The following is a 17,301-nucleotide window of genomic DNA, read 5'->3' on the forward strand; positions in this document are numbered from 1 at the left end:
TGTTAGTCACTTAGGAGCCATCTTAGTTATCAGATCATCTGTCTCAGTATTGCAGTGTGTCAAGTAACTTATTTTACTTAATAATGTCTCTCACTTACCTCACTTCATCTCAGCACTTCAATATTTTATCATCTCACCTCACAAGAGGAAGGCTGAGTATAGTTCAATAAGCTACGAGAGAGAGAGGCGGGGGGTGGGGGGGGCGGAGAAAGGGAGAGAGAAGCCACATTCACATCATTTTTATTATAATATATTATAATTCTATTTTATTAGTTATTGTTGTCAATCTTTTACTGTGCCAAATTTATAAATTTAACTTTGTCATTTGTATGTGTATGTATAGGAAAAAAGCATAGTATGTATAGGGTTCAGTACTATACCCAAATTCAGGTGTCCACTGGAAGTCTTGGAATATATCTCCTGCAGATGAGGGGGAACTACTGTAATTTTATATTCTATAATTGCAATAACGTTTACAATAATGAAAGGAGTCTAGCAAGTTCTTATGTATGTTCTAGACAAGTCCTGTCCAATAGACTTTATGGTGATGGAAATATTCTATATTCATGCTGTTCAAAAAATTAGTGGCTTTTATTCACTTGAAATGTGGCTCATGCAACTGGGGGGAATGAGTTTTTAATTGTATTTAATTTAAATTCTCATATGTGCTGGTGGCTACTGTATTGGACAGCACAGTTCAACACTTCAATGCTTTCTTGACATTTCTACTTAGATGTCTCAAAGTTAACACAGTCAAATCAGAATTCTTGATTTATTTATTTTTTTTTGTCCTCAACCTATTTCTCCCCAAACAAAGCCATCATTGACCCAGTTGTTTGAGCCAAAACCTAGGTGTTATCTCGACCCCTTTCTCTCCTCATTTCCTGCATCTACTTTATCAGCAGGTCCTGATTATTTTACCTTCAGAACCTCTACTGAATCCACCCACCTCTCTCCATCTCTACTGGTGAACCAAGGCATCATCATATCTCACCGGAACAATTGAATGGCCTCCAGTGATTGTTGGTTACCAGTGATCCATTCATTCACTGCTGCCTCTTCCAGACTCCTCCATACAGCTACCAAAGACACTATCAAACACTTCAGTAGGTTGCGTCACTCCCTGCTTGTATGGAAACATTTGTGGGACTTTGAATACTTATTTTCTGTCCCCCATTACAATGGGAGTTCCATTATATCAGGAACCTTGCTTACCTCCTTCAATATTGTCTCTCCAGCACCTACAGCTCTGCTCAGCACACAGTCAAACCTCTCAATAACAATTCAATGAATATTTATTGTGGAAGAGGATGAGATAGCAAGAGTCAAAATGTGATCTGTAACTTGGTTGTTAATAGCTGAGATGATGCTGACATCCATATACATGGAAGTTGATGGTTTCTTTTGCATTCTGGATGTAAAAGGAAGGGTGGGCATTGTGACTAATTGCATGTATCTGTGAATGGGGAGGCTGGTCTACAGAACTGATGTAATCTCTGCCATGAACTAGAAAGAGCTTTTTTTCTCCCTAGACGTCTGTGTATGTCCCAGATCTTGAGACCTTTGTCTTTCCCACTGTGAGAGAAAGGAGAGTGTTCTCCTACAAGGTCACTTTTTATATTCATCCAAGAGGAGTTTAGATAGTAATGGGAAGAAACGTGTTATGGAACTCAGGTGTAGTGAGTGGCAAAGTCCTGTCTGGTCAGCAAAAGGAGATTTTCAACACGAAGCTGTTGTTTAAAAACAGTATTTGGCATAGGCTCATCACTGAGTTATTTGAAACCAAGAAAACCTTAGGAAGCAGGGTTTTGTGTCCTTTTTTCCTTGACTATTGCATTTTTTAAGGAAATATCTTTTCTAACATTCCTTTATAATGACCAACCAAGGCATTCAGAAGGGATGTTCTTACTTAGGTCCATTGATCCATGTGCAAAGCTACATGAAGCTGATGAACTAGGTGGAGATATGATAGACTTGGTCAAGCTCTGAGTTGCATTTGTTTCCCCTAGTACTGAACAGGCCTAAGAAATGACCATGCCCTTGGCACTGACTGGATTTAGAAGATGAAGCTAAAGCTAGCTTTGCTAAAGTTCATATCAGACTCTTAATCCCAGTGGGTTTTTATCAGGCACGAGTTTATAGCCCTGTCCCCATCCTTCCAACGGCAGTCCCAGTGTTTTCCTGTGTGTGCTTTATTGAGCAACTACTATGTGCCAAAAACTTTGCTAGGTCCTGGAAAGACAAAGATGAGTTAAACATTCTCAAGCTTCAAATATTCTGCAAAGAAGTGGGCAGAGACCAAGAAACAAAAACAAATAAACAAACAAAAACGAAACAGAAGCCACTTACGGTAACAGAGGAAAATGCAGTGACAATGAGAGTAGAAGGCAGTGGGCGGTGAAGAGTGCAGGCTCTGGAACCACATTGTCTGGCTTCACAATCTCACTCTGCGATTATAAACCGACTTATAAACTGTGTGACCTTAGGCTACTGACTTAACCTCTGTGCCTCAGTTTGCTCACCTGTTTAATGGGGTAATAAAGCACCTACCCCATATGGTTGCTAAGTGGGTCAAAGAAGCACCCTAAGCACTTGGACACAGCTCCATGAAAACCAGCCTCTGTTATCATCAGTAGCGGTAGTACATAATTATCGATTGAATTGAGTGAATACTGTTACTGCGGAGAAGTTGTCTGTAAGCCAGCCAGGGGAATTGACAAAGGCTTCCCAGAGAGGGTGACTTTTGAACTGAAATTTGAAGATAGGCTAATATTGTCAGGAAAGGACAGGTTTGATAGAAAGAACAGAATCTGCAAAGCCTTAGAGGAGTGGGAATGTGGGGTGTTTATGGTCCTGTGAATAGGTCTGTGTGGATACAGGACAGGGTGCCTGGGAAGAGTGCCCCAGAAGGGGGCAGGCCTGAGATCACTGGGGCTTTGGAGACTGGGCTAAGGAACTTGGACTTGATCCTAAAACCTAGAGGAAGCACTGAAGGACGTTCAGCAGGTTCGGCGCTCAGCATGCAAGACTGGGCAGCAGCGTCTCTCAATGGCCTCGGCCTGTAGCCTGTTGATTCTAAGTGTCACTGACCAACTTCCTTCCCTATGATTTGGATAGGGCCGTGGTCGGCAAACTGCGGCTCTTTGGCCCCTTGAGTGTGGCTCTTCCTAAGCCTTAGGAGTACCCTAATGAAGTTAATAACAATGTACCTACCTATATAGTTTAAGTTTAAAAAATTTGGCTCTCAAAAGAAATTTCAATCGTTGTACTGTTGACATTTGGCTCTGTTGACTAATGAGTTTGCCGACCTCTGGGATAGGAAGTTCCCATATGTGGACCTGATATTTCTCACCAGATGTGGTTTCTTTGGGACCACAGATTAATAAAGTGGAAAGGATGTGTTTTCTTGATTCCTTTCTACCTGATCCTTCCTCTTTTACTCCCTACCCCTGCTAAGACAGATACGGGGATGGCTGTCTTACCCCTTTGAGAATCAGATGAAAGTGATAGATCCTTCTCTTGGAAAAATCATGAAGACAACATTTTTCCAGAGCCTTCACATTTCCCTTCCCCTGCACCCCACCGTGGTCATCCAAATAGGCTCCCTGACCCAGTGCCACCTTTTGACCCCAGGCCTGCTTGTGGTTTTTGTGTTCTTACCCCAAATTGTTAACTTGCTAGCACATCCACTCTTCCATCTGCCATCACTGCTATTATCTGACCGTGTATCATGAGAGCAGCCTTGGATCACTTGGAGGTTATAATTAAAACTGAAAGCAATTATCTTATACTGAGCCGTTCAAATTTAATTGTGAGTATAGTGGCTGAGGACATGGCCCTAGGGGGAGACGGGGCTGGGGAGGGCAGGCTGTGTGGATTAGAATCCCAGCTCTGTCACGGTCTTATAACCTTGAGTAAATTCTAAATCTCCCTGTGCCTCAGTTTCCTCATTACAAAATGGGAATGCTATCATATGCTTCCCTCATGAAGTTATTGTGAGGATTAATTTAGGTGACATAAGAACATGCCAAGAACAGTTCCTGGCACAGAGTAAGTGCTATATAAGTATTATTACATGATTATTTCTACTGAAATGACATCATGAATGGGATAATGTGGATTACTAGGAGCAGGAAAATAGATGAGTAAAATCTCCATATGCATTTGACTCACTTTGGAGCCTTGCCAGTACCTGGCGGCCAGGAATAGATTCTCTACGTCTGTACTGTCTGGCGGGGTAGTCACCGGCCCCCGTGACTGTTGAGTACTGGGAGTGTGACTAGCCTGAGTTGAGATGTACTGGGTCTTAAAGATTTAGCATGAAAAAAAAAAACAAAGTAAAATGTCTCATGAATAATTTTTATACTAGTTACGATGAAATAATATTTTTAATAAATTCGGTTAAATGAAATGTATTATTAAAATTAATTTTGTCAGTTTCTTTTGCTTGCTTCTTGCGGCTACTAGAAAATATAAAGTTATATGCGTGGCTTGTTCTATATTTCTACTGAGCAGCATTGCCTTAGGCTCACCATGATCACGAAAACAACATTTTGTGGTTGCGATAAGGTGGCCGCTATTGGAAAGCCTTGTACATGCCTCCCATTGCCATTCAAGTTCTATTGGACCGGCCATTTTTTAAATTAGTTCCTTCGAGGAGCCATGGCGTGGTCCTAGCCGGAGGGGATTGAGGGTTGAAGGCAAGAGCAATAACGAGGGAGGCTTCTGCTGACTTGGAGGGGTTTGGGATGAAAACACTACCATTTATAGTTATACTGGGCTCAGCCTTTCAGCACTCCCTGAAGTGGATGAGAGATTGCTTTCTCTTCAGGAAGTTGAAATATGTCGGCGAAAAACTCCCCCTATTCCATCAGGAGCCAGAAAAGGCTTTGCTCATCTTTAAACTAAAAGAATAACCACTCAACATTATGTCAGTCACTTGGGACCGAAAGTGATTCCAAATGAGATTTACTTAGGGAGTGTTTTGTTTAATTCTGTTTCAGATTCACTCCTCCACTTGAAACCTGAAAACGGTGGGCCACACACAGTCTGACTGGTAAGTTCTCTTTCACTTTTAAAACAAAGTGACTGTTTGACATTATTTTTGAAATGACATTCACACTTCTAAATTAGATGCATCTCTACCAGTACTATGATTAGATGTCTATTTATTCACACTATTTTTCCTCTCCCTGAAATGATTTAAGAAGTTTTCATGCCTTAAAAAGAAAAAAAATCAACCCATTTTTCTTTTGCTAGGATCATGGTCAGGGAACAGATCTGGGATTATGTGCCAAATACTATTAAAATAAAAAAAATTTTTTTCTTTTGTAATGAAACTATTTCCAGGCCCCTGTTGATGGTCTGCTTGTTTCAAGCAGTATCCACAACAACAGTGCCACTTCAGCCAAGGAATGCAGACAGTCCCTTGCAGTGTGTTGTAATGAAAATTGGCTGACAGCTATGACATATTAGCTTTCTTATTGCTCTATTTTTTCTCTCATCTCTCTTTGAACCTGAATGTGATTGTTGTGAGAGAAGAGTTCTGGGGTAGAAAACTGCCTTTAGATCTAGGAAAGCAATATACTTTATAAGTGAAAAAGCTTTGGGGGCTTTCATGTGATATCACTCCCTGATATTGTGGCAGTACTGTTATTTGCAGTGTGTAGCAGATAGCTTTTGCTGCATAACATACCATTCCCAAATTCACAGCCAAAAATTTGAGCTGAAATTTACTGATGCAAAATGACAATCACTTCTTCATCCCACAATTCTGCAGATTGGCGATTTGGGCTGGGCTCAGCTGTGTGATTCTTTTGGTTTCAGGTGGGATTTACTTATATGTCTGTCCATGACCAGAATTGAATCCAAGGACCCTTCAGTCCGCCAGCCGATGCTCTATCCACTGAGCCAAACTGGCTAGGGCCCAAGGAGCATTCAAAATGGGCTCAGTTCAGATTTCTTGCCTGAATCAACTTAGCCAGAAGTAGGTAGTAGACAATAAGCAATACCTGTTGGCCATGCCTCGTTCATGTGTTCCTTGAGAGAAGGTGAATACCACCAGAATCACAGGGAATGGGGTCCCCTATGTAAAAAGGTAATTTTTTTTTTTTTTTTTACCAGAAGAAGGAAGAAAAGATAAAATTTCTAGGTACCAGAGTCCACTGATTTTGAAATTATTAATTTGGGGTCCACTAACCTTGAAAGGTTTAAACTTAGATTCAGTATCAATTACATTGACTACCCATTGCAAATTCGGTGTCATGATCAGATTAGCCACAGCAAGCATTCGGAGAGGATGAGGATAAATCGCTCCATTGCAGGTAGATAGCTTTCGACCCGAGGACCTCAGGACCCATAGGAGTGGATATTAACCTGGAGACAAGGAATGGCCTTCAGTGGATCTATAATCCATGGAAGGAATCAACGAATGGGCTTCTATAATTATTATTATTTACTTTTTTACTGGAGAAAAGGATCATGCTTCCGTCATTTCTCATAGGGTTCCATGGTCCCTTGCTGCTTAAGAGCCATGGCTTCAGACTTATTTGAATTGTTTTAGATTTGGCTGCTGTAATTTTATGTGTTCATTTCTTGTCCTGGCTCCACTAGTGAAGTTTAGCGTCCATGATAAACATAGCTCCTTATGGAGCGGAGACAGTGATGTCAGTGGCTGAGTATGTTGCATTAAATTACACGTTGAGGTTTTTAGGCATATATGTCAACTCTTCAGAGTTGTAGTTGCCGTGTACCTACTGCTTACTTTGGTGCCAGGCTCGGTGCTAAGTGCTTTACATGCATTATGGAACTATATACTTAACACACATGACTATAATTCTGCGAACCTCGGGTCTGTGTATAGTACCACCTGCTAGAACCAACTCCTTCCAGCTGTCTCCCTGGAAACACTGGATACAGACTCTAAGTTTCTCTTTTTCTTTATGTCTGCTATTGTGGGTCCACCTGTCTCCACCTTCCCACCTCCAGATGATAGAGTCATAGAATCTCAGAGTTGGGAGTGACCACTAAGATCACAAAATGCAGTGGTTTTTGGACTCTGCCCTTTGCTTTTCTAGCTCAAGGACACCTGAGAAAGAGGAGCAGGACCCAAGTCCCTGTCCTGCTTCGGTCACAACTATCTGCTGAAATTCACTCGCCTGGGACGATAAAAGAGTTCAGGGTTAGAGGTCAGACATGAGGCTGAGTCCAGGCTACTGCTTTACTTATCTTCCTGTGTGACTCTGGGAAAACTGCCTAACCTCTCTGAAGGGGAAATTTATGAATCCCCTTCATTTGAAAAGGGGATAATAATACCAGCCTCATGGAGTTGTTAGGCGGACTGAATGATGGAAGAAGCTCTGTAAAGATCTTGACCTGTGCCTCGCACATAGTCAGTGCTTAGTGAAGGTTAGCTGTCACTAGCACATGGCACAGTGTGGCTTGTGGCACATAACGAAGACGCAGCTTTATTCTCGCCTCCCACTGTTCCTCTAAAGTTTATTCAATGGGCTGTGTTCTCCCCCGATTCCTGATAAAAACTTGGTCAGGCCTATGTCACTTCTGGTTACTCTTAGGTAATGAAAAGTCCTAAGGCCACTTTAAGTGACACACACACATGCACACGCACACACACACACACACACACACTCACTCACTCACTTTGGAACCTGGAAATGCTCACCGTACTCTAGGGACAGTCAGTATTCATTCCAAGAGGAGACTTTCCTCCATCTTACCAGTGAGGTCCCCCTCCTCCAGCTGCCTCCCCACCTCCCCAGGCCTCCCCAGGTGCTGCAGCAGGGAGAGAGGGAAAGTTCTTACCTGACTGCTCCCATCCCGCCTTACACTGGGTTCTCTGAGCCTGGCTAACAGGGAAGGGACTCTGCTCTCTTGGCTGCTTCTGTGGCTTTCTCAAGGACCCCACTGGAACTTTCCGTCCGGGATCTCCCAGGACTCGGCAGTGCCTCTCCTTCTGCAGCTGCTACGTCTGCCAGCAGCTTCTGGCTTCCATTCAGATGTTCTCTTAGGGGGCCTCTCACCCTCAGGCTGAAGCCCTCTTGGATAGAGCCTGTTTTTAAAGACCCCCAGGCTGGCCTTCCTGGTGCCCAGAGTTCATATTCCTTTAACTGCCCCCCCCCCCCCGCCCCTCCATGAGGGAAGGGGGCAAGCAGTCACTCTGTCCTCTCCCGCCTTTGACTAGGCCACTCTGCCCCCTCCCTCCCCAACCCACACTTGGCTTCTCAGGCAGGTGTCACATACCCGTCCCCACACTCCAGGAGGCGCATACCAAGCCCTCCAGATGTTGCCTTTGAAACCCTCTCTCCAGAGCCAAAAGGCTGGCCCCCTCCACCCACCCACCTTCGGGAGGCCAGAATCTGAGCATTTCTGAGGAATCTGCCTCAAAATGCCCCATCACTTTCCACTGTTTTGAGCCCGTTTATGTTCTCCTTCTGGGTCTTCCTGCCAGCGAGGCCAACTGCTTTAAGATTTACACAAAATGGCCTGGCCCCTTGCTCTGGAATTTCCCATCTGTTGAATCTTGATGCGGCAGTGGAAACGTCCACTTTAGGCCCTTGTGATCGTCACTGTGATTCCCCAGTGCAAGGCACTCCTCTTCAGCCCCCGTGCAAGCTGCCCTTCATCCTGCGCTTGAAGCCTGTCCAGGCGGGGCACGCCCTCCTGGGCATCCCATTCGATATCCGGATAGCTTGCAATTGTTGGAAAGGTGTTGCTGCTGTGAAGCTAGGCCTGGCTCCGGTAACGCCCCATGAATGGGGCCTGAGGAAGTCTGCCTGGGTGGGAGAGATTCTGAGTGGCAGCCAGGCTTTCGCTGACACCCTGGTCTCCAAAACCACAGAGAGGCCTTGGGCCTCGTCTCTGGGTGGGTTTTTTCCACCGTCACACCAAAGTGCACTTGACAATAACCCCAAGAGGAAGCTGGTGTTTGGAAACACTGTGCTAAGTGGCCATTTTTCATGCTCATGGCATAGTGTCTCCTGATCTGAGAGCTGATTTCCAGTGCTTCATGGGGGGCATGTTAATCAGGGCTCCATCCAGAGTTTATGAACTCTGCAAAGTCAAGCCTTGTAAGCATGTGCCCCTCTGACCTCCAAAGACACCCCAGCTGGCTCGGTTGGTTGGAGCATCATCCCATACACCAAAAAGATTGTGGGTTTGATTCCTGGTCAGGGCACATACCTAGGTTGCAGGTTCGATCCCTGGTCAGGGTGCTTATGGGAGGCAACTGATCGATGTTTCTTTCTCACATTGATGTTACTCTCTCTCAAATCAATAAGCATATCCTCAGGTGAGGATTTAAAAATATATATGTTATTTTTTTTTTTTTAAAGGAAAGCGGTGCAGCCACTCCCATCGGTTGGTCAACAAGTGTTTATTGAGCATCTGCTATGTGCTTGGGGCAGGGTGAGAGGGAGCAGAACCGAAGGGAGACTCCGGGCCACCGACCACCCACATGGCTTCCCAGCTCCTCAGCTGAGCCTCAGGACCTCACACTGGCATTGTGTGGACAAGGGAAACCTCTCACCAACACGCTCCTCCACCCGCAGGGCCAGCATGGAGCTTAGGCTTCAGGGCCTTGCAGTGCCGAGGACCCCTCCGGAGCCCTGTAGCTAATGTGATAGTCCTAACGTTTGCATTCCTTTTCTAAAGCATTACATGAGGCTCAGGACCCACAAACACTGCATCTGTCCCTGGGCCAGGGAGAATTGGCACCCTCTTTGGGTCTTCCCCTCAGCTCTGTTGAATCTTAATGCGGCATCTTAATGTTTCACCATCACCAAGACATTAAATCTCCAGTTTCCTCCTCCCTCGGGAACAGGCTTTGCCCTGTGTGTGTCCTCTTCTGCACCTGAACCTGAGTTCCCCTGGGAGCTCCTAACCCTTTACATAACGTAAGTGAGGGGGCGGGGGGCGCATTGAGGAATTGCCGTCTGAGGTCCTTCCTGGTGACCAGACACCCTCCACGGAGTGGGAAGGTCCCACCATCCCTGCAGGAAGGCAGGAGAGGTGTTCTCAGACCTCCAGACTTTGTGGTTGATCCAAGGTAGCCCCTGCAGAGGAGCGGGTAGGAGGGAGCCAGGCCTGCCTACATGAGGGCGGTATCAGCTGTCCAATAGAGGCCCAGCGAAAACTTCTCCAAAGAAAGAAAAAAGAAGAGGCGTATCCTTGAAGCGATGTCAGTTTTGGCAAAACCGTAATCCTGATCTCAAGCTGTAGGAGAATGGGCTAGATGAAGTGTTCTGCTCACTCTTGCCCCTTAATCATGGCCCTTCCCTCTCATTCCACAAAAGGCCTGGAGTGCTTTTTTTTTCTAATCAGCCAGGATTCAGTGTATTGAGAAGGAGTGGGAGGAGGGAAAGGCCTTTTTATATGCGAGCATCTTTCTAACACTACGTGAAAATCCAAGTTTGAAAATAAGGTCCCTTTTCAGCGAAATGCTAGCCAACGTCGCCCCCTGGAGGAGAAATGGAGAATTGCTTAAAATGAGCCCCATAGGGCAAACTCAAAGGCTAACATGGGCCAAATAAACAAGGTTTAAGTGGGCCACAAAAAAACAAACGCTTCAACTTTCATAGAAACGTAGGTTTATTTCAATAGAGACATGACCCGAATATTTAGCTTGAATTGTGTTTTCTATAATAAGTGCTTTCATATTGAAAATCTGTCTTTTGTTCACCAAGTGGTCGTTCATTTGTGTCCCTGGATGAATGTTTGTCATCCTCATTGTTTCCGATCTCCCAAGAGGAGGGACAATCCTGGCATTTATATTAGTGATGCTCATAATAGTGTTTTTGGTGTTTCTTTTTTTACCTTTCTCTGGTTGGCAACCCTGAGCTGCACTACAGGAAATGGCATGTTAAGAGGGTGTTACATCAGATTAATTGCCTATTTGGGGGCTGTTTTCCCTCAAAAGAAGGATGTGAAAAGAAAAGAGTGTACAGACACCTTCTGAGTTATTGTGATGTCTTTTTCAGTATTTGGCAGAGGTGTCTAATGCTTATTGGTCATATTTTTATATATTTGTGTCTAATTTGTCATTTCATGTAATTTTTATGTAAGAAAAAACTTTTGACAGTCCTGTCTGTTTGCTTTTTCCCTGGTGCGTAGAAATAAACTGTCCCAAGCACTAAACAGGCATTATTAAGGGGGAGGGCTGCATACATTTCCCGCAGGATTCCTTCCTGGGAGAGTTCTCTGGTATCTGGCATCCTGACTCACTCTGACAAAGCCCAGAATGGGCCGGGGGACCTGGCATTCCTGTTGATCCGGTCTCAGTCCATGGCACAGGCTGGTTCCTCTTCTTTACGAACATCCACCCTCCTTGCCCGTGGCTGCAGCCACCACCCCTGTTATTTGGAGGAGAAAACACACATGGACCTCCCTCTCTTCTGGGGCACCTGTCCCCTTTCCTATTGAAAGTGGCCATGAGTCTGATGGGAGACGGGCTGGTTCATTAATGATTCCTTGATGTTCAGGTAATTGCAGGGCTGAGCAACACAGAATGGCTTGTGAGTTCCCTCTAATTTCAGAGTATTTGCAAGCTTTGGTTACTATTCACAAATTGCAACACGCTGGAGTTCAGACTGCTGACCGGACAGACAGACAGGGAGGAGAAGGGCGGGCTTTAGAAATGGTTGTTGAGATAGGGCAGGATAGGGGTTTATATTTTTAGCAAAGGACGATGTGCTGTAGACATTTTGGTGGAATTTCATGGTAAACACTGTGAGATGGAACTGAAGAGGTTCCGTGATTTCTCTCCTGCTCCCCAGCTGCAGCCACCTCTGTCCCGTTTCGCAAAGTACCAGGCTCTTGTCTGTCTCCACCTGGAGCGCTCCCTCCAGGGACTTGTCACCGGAGTATTTCATAGCCATTAGCACCAACTGCATTGTAATGTTTATTTCTTTACATGAGAGCTTGATGTCAGCATCCAGAAAAATACTGGTGCAAAGCAGATTCTCAGTGGATATTCGCTGAATGAATGAAAGTCGGAACACAGGAACGAGTATATGCGATGTCGTGGGAGGGAAAAAGACCTTCATAACCATGCTGTAAACAGGGGTGGGGAACCTTTTTTCTTCCAAGGGCCACTTGGATATTTATAACATCATTCGAGGGCCATACAAAATTATAAACTTAAAAATTAGCCTTCTATAGTTGGTTAAACTTAAAAAAAATTTTAATATGTATTTTTTACTTCAGAGAGGAAGGGAGAAGGAGAGAGAGATAGAAACATCAATGATGAGAGAATCATTGATCAGCTGCCTCCTGCATGCCCCCTACTGGGGATTGAGCATGTGCCCTGACCGGGAACTGAACTGTGACCTCCTGGTTTATAAGGCGATGCTCAACCACTGAGCCACGTCAGCTGGGCTTTGGTCAAACATTTAATTAACTCACCCTAATGCCTTGGCAGAGCCAGTCCAAATGATTGCATGGGCCTTATACAGCTCTTGGGCTGGACATTCCCACCTCTGCTTTAAGATGAAGTTGACTAATACAGCAATGCAATATTATTTTTTGTCTTTCTGAGTCAAAATATATCTTACAACATGCCAGTATGCAAGGCCAGTCAGCCTGAGGTGGAGTAGACACATCAGTGTGGGAGCACAAATGGATAGGAGCGTTTTTGTTTTTGTTTTTTTGGTAATCTTCAAGGAGAACATTTTCCCATTGATTTTTAGAAATAGTAGAAGGAAGGGGGAGAGACAAAGAGAGAGAGAAACATCGATGTGAGAGAGACACATGCATATCAGTTGGTTGTCTCCCACAAGTACCTGGACCAGGGCCAGGGATGGAGCCTGCAACCAAGGTACATGCCCTTGGCCGGAATTGAACCTGCAACCCTTCAATCCAAGGGCCGCTGCTCTGTCCACTGAGCCAAACTGGCTAGGGCTGGACAGGAGCTTTTTTTAAAAAAAGTTATTTAGCCCTAGCCGGTTTGGCTCAGTGGATACAGCATCGGCCTGCAGATCAAAGGGTCCTGGGTTCAATTCCGGTCAAGGGCACGTACCTTGGTTGCAGGCTCCTCCCCGGCCCGGGCCCTGGTTAGGGCTCATGCAGGAGCCAACCAATCGGTGTGTTTCTCTCACATTGATGTTTCTCTCTGACTTTCCCTCTCTCTTCCATTCTCACTAAAAATCAATGGAAAAATATCCTCAGATGAGGATTAACAATAACAAAAAAAATTATTTATCTATCAACAGCCTTAAAATATTAATTTCTAATGCTACAAATAAATCATTAATGTAGAAATTAATAAAAGTCAATAGATAGTTGGTAGGAAGAGAGAGAAAGCTTCATTTTGGAATTATAGCAAAATGATAAAACAGCCCAAGAGTTTACATTAAGGGAATGTTCATGTAAAATAATCTTACTACAATCCTTAAAAACCATGCAAATTCACTTTTGTGGATCCAAAGTGAATAACCTGGACCTGATCAGGAAAAAACAGCTGACAAACCCAAATTGAGGGGCAGGCCACAAAATAATTGATCTTTACTCTTTAAAAAATCGATGTCATGAAACAAAGAAAGACTCAAGAACCATCCCCGATGAAAGGAAACTAAAGAGATGACAGGACAATGAAATGCAGTGTAGAACTTTGGCTTTTCTTTTGCTGTAAAGGACGTTCTGCAAGCAGTAGGAGGTGCTTCCTATGGCTCTGGAGCTGAAATTCCTTGCTTTACTTGCCAATTCTTTGGATAGTTGCTGAAATTTGAATAAGGTTGTTGATTAGATAATAGTGTGTTGATTGTAGTGTGGTTGTGTAAGGAACTCCTTATTTATAGAAAGTACAGTGAAGTATTTAGGGATAAAGCAACATATTCTCTCTCTCTCTCTCTCTCTCTCTCTCTCTCTCTCTCTCTCTCTCTCTTTCCTGCAGGGAGCATACAGGATATAAAATGTTGGCATTTCAGGAATCCAAATCTGGGTGAAGGGTATCAGAGAATTCTTTGTATTATTCCTGTAACTTCTCTCAGAAGTCTGAGATTATGTAAAACATGGTGCTTATGAAGAGTGTGTAATCACATAGAGAAGGAGAAGAATATAAAATGGTATAATAGTGTGTGATTTCAGTGACTTTAAAAAAATTCATGGACAAAAAGAGTAGGTACAACATGATGCTTTTTAATTGATACTAATATGTGTTTTTTATAGATATAAGTGTGTGTGTGTAAATACTTAGTATGTTCTATAAAAAGAGGGACCTTTTTAGGGCAAGATCAAACAGAACTTTAGTCTTACTTCTAATGTTTCACTATTCACAAAGAGCAGGTATGTATATTATTAGTCTAATGTTCTAATTAAAAATTAAATATTAAGCAAAAATAAAAAGAACAAAAACGCATGGACAAAAGATTAGAAGGAAATATAGCAACATGTTAACTTTTATCTCTTATCTGAGTTAATATATTTTACGCTCTTTCTCTGAGTAATGTATTTCTTGAAAAATTAGGAGGAAAAAATCTAAATGAAGATGCAGCTTTCTCTCAAAGACCTGAGTGAAATTGCTCTTTGTGTCTTTACAGCCATGCACATCATTCTGTTAAAAGGATACGTGCATACACACACACACACATACACTGCACACATGCACATGCATACACACACATACACTGCACACATGCACATGCATACACACATACTAGATATACATATACACACAAACTTTTTTAAACTTTTGCTTTCTTTAATGGTATTTTGAGGGAAATCCTACATTGGGCAGTTTAAACCAGGTGACCTTGTAAACTGAAATGCCTTGCTTTACTTGCCAGTTCTTTGGAAGTCAGCACCTTGCAGTCCGTACACGGTTCTGGGTACTGAATACATAAGGATGCAGGAGCCACCCGCTCCATTTTCTAAGGACGTTCCCTGTGCACAGACAAATCTGTGATTACCATCCTGTGCTAGGTACTAGGAGGGTGTAGATGCTCCTATGAAGACTAGCTCGACTGGGTGGCCAGGTGACAGTCAGGCAAGGCGAGCATTGATCTCTAGACCTAGAAAGCCAGGTGAAGTCTGGCCAGTCCGAGAAGGGGAGCAGAGCATGCTGGCTGAGTGTCCGATGTATCTGGCAGATGTTCTCCCCGTGGCCCACGCAGTATCACCCTGGAGACCTGGCTTGGAGGCCAGTCTGCACAAGACGTGGGGGGGGGGGGCTGCAGGGCCTGCTTTCCCAGGTGGAGAGGGCATTGGGTACGCGGTCTTGCCGCGAGCAGTAGGAGGTGCTTCCTGTGGCTCTGGAGCAAGGCCTCCAGCCCTGAGCTCAATCCTCCGTTTGCAGAATCACTCGGGGAGTTTGCCTGGAGGCCCACACCATGGAAAGGGATGTTGCCTGGGTATCCCCAGGGAGGGCAGACTGAAGAGTGATGTACTCAGTGGAACTGCTGGAACGAGCTTTATTCATTTGGAATAAAAAATAAAACCAAAGCGTTGGGTTTGGCACTGGGCCTTGCAGGCTCTGTCGCTATGTCTGGAGTCCCAACATTACCCCAGAGCAGTGTTGCTGTTAAGAAATGTGCTCCCTCTTCTCCTGGACAGTAACTCATCTTTTTCCATCATTTGCCCGGGCCCATCCTCCATTCAGGTCATGAGAGCCCCAGGACACCAATGTATAAGTATTAGTGACCCACCACATAGCTGAGTAAGCAGACGTAAAACAGTGGTTAGGAATCCGGCAGCTGGGTTCCAGTTGAAAGCATCTCCATTGATCTTGGGACCTTTTCTTGTTTTGTTTTCACCATTTGAGAGCTTGATATTTTACTCAGGTATTATTTCTGTTTTGAAGATATCGCATAGGTTGTCAGGAGGATTGCAGGAGCTGATATCAATTCAGGGCATGGCACATAGTGAGCATTCGCTAACTCCCAGTTAATAATTACTGAAGACCAGCGCAGTGTATGCGGGAAGAGCGCCGGGCTCTTGGTCAGGAGACCCGGCTTCTAGTCCCAGCTCTACCTCCACATCCTTGAAGGAAAGAGAAGCTGAGCTGGGAGGAGGCCTGAGAAATCTCTCAGCATCTAATCCAACCACCTCCTTCTCAGAAGCTCAGAAAAGTATGAATTTATTACTTAGAGCTTAAATGTTTTCCAACTCATTTCGCGGGCTGGAGTAATAACCACATCCCCATCCTATGATTGTTGCAAGGATTACAAGCCAGTGTCCCTCAAACTCTTGGCACAGTAAGTATCTGGCAGCAGAGTGAGTCCTTAATTCGTATTAAGTAGTGTTGTTATTGGGGACTCCCTGTAATTATCTCCATCACCCATTTGACTGTGAAGAGAGAGACCTGCTCTCCTTGCTTATCATTATGTCCCCGCCACCCGGCACAGTGACTGGATCACAGGAGGTACGCAGTCAGTGTTTTTTGAATGGCTGGAGGAAGTGTCTTGCTGAGGGTAGTATTTACTTCAAGTCCTAACTCTGAGGTCCAGGTTTTCCACATTGTTGCACGTCAGCTTCCTTCTCTCTCTGACTTTAGGGAACTTGCTTCATTTCCCTGGGCTTCAGTTTCTTTACTTTGAGTGTGATCCATCACCTAGGTGCCTTCCTGTTCTCAGCACTCTGTGCTTTGGCCCACCAGCTTTCTGAGAAGACACATGTGTGTGCTTTGCTGGCCACTAGGTGGCAGAGTTGGCCAAATATCAGAGAAAGCAAAATAAAAAATAAAAACGGGGGTCGGGGGTGGGGGGTGCATAGCATTGAAGGAACAGCCCCACAGAGAGTATAGTGGGAGTGGCCTTATCCTTGGAAACTCGTTGCACTTGGAGTTCACCGTGGGGAGGCAGCGCTCCCAGGATTTGTGTGCATGTTCTTTGGAGCCAAGTGTGGGGTTAGATCCCATAGCTCTAGGACCTTGAACACCTTGGAACTTCCCAGGGGCCTGTTACAGTGATGTCAGGCATTGAACATGCTCAGCACTTGGCCAGGATGGAGGAAGAGCTCTCTAAGGTTAGCAGCTATGAGAGCTGCTTCTGGTATAAAATAAAATGCCACGCTTTTGTTCCCTGCCAAGTCAAGCGGACTTGCTCCGTGTTTCATAAAGCCAGAATGCAAGTATTGCCGAGGTGAGCACTACGTAAAGCTAGAATTTTAAATAGCCCCTTCAATGGCAGGAGGGGTGACATTTCAGTAGCAGGTTGGAGGGAAGCCTGGGCTACTTGGAGGGTCAGCAGAACTCTTGGGAGAGCCACTGTGGAGTTTGATGAGCCCGAAGCAGGGTGTTTTGTGCATAACTGGGTGGCAGGGCGTGATGAGAGCATAGTCACAAAATGGCCTTTG

The 17,301-nt window shown here is 44.6% G+C and overlaps 1 protein-coding gene across 2 annotated transcripts in view; it reads left to right on the forward strand.

Moving 5' to 3' along the window:
- Positions 1–17,301, forward strand: part of GNG12 (G protein subunit gamma 12) — a 114,985-nt gene that overhangs the window by 47,792 nt on the left and 49,892 nt on the right. Inside the window, exon 2 of one of the 2 annotated variants that reach the window (XM_081088076.1) lies at positions 5,004–5,056. The exons of the other annotated variant lie outside the window; for it this stretch is intronic. The gene's annotated coding sequence lies outside the window, so the exon portion shown is untranslated. The remainder of the gene's footprint in view (positions 1–5,003; positions 5,057–17,301) is intronic. 2 annotated transcript variants of the gene reach the window in all.

This window comes from Myotis nattereri, assembly GCF_964212035.1.
Source record: "Myotis nattereri genome assembly, chromosome: 3".
Taxonomy (NCBI): Eukaryota; Metazoa; Chordata; class Mammalia; order Chiroptera; family Vespertilionidae; genus Myotis; species Myotis nattereri.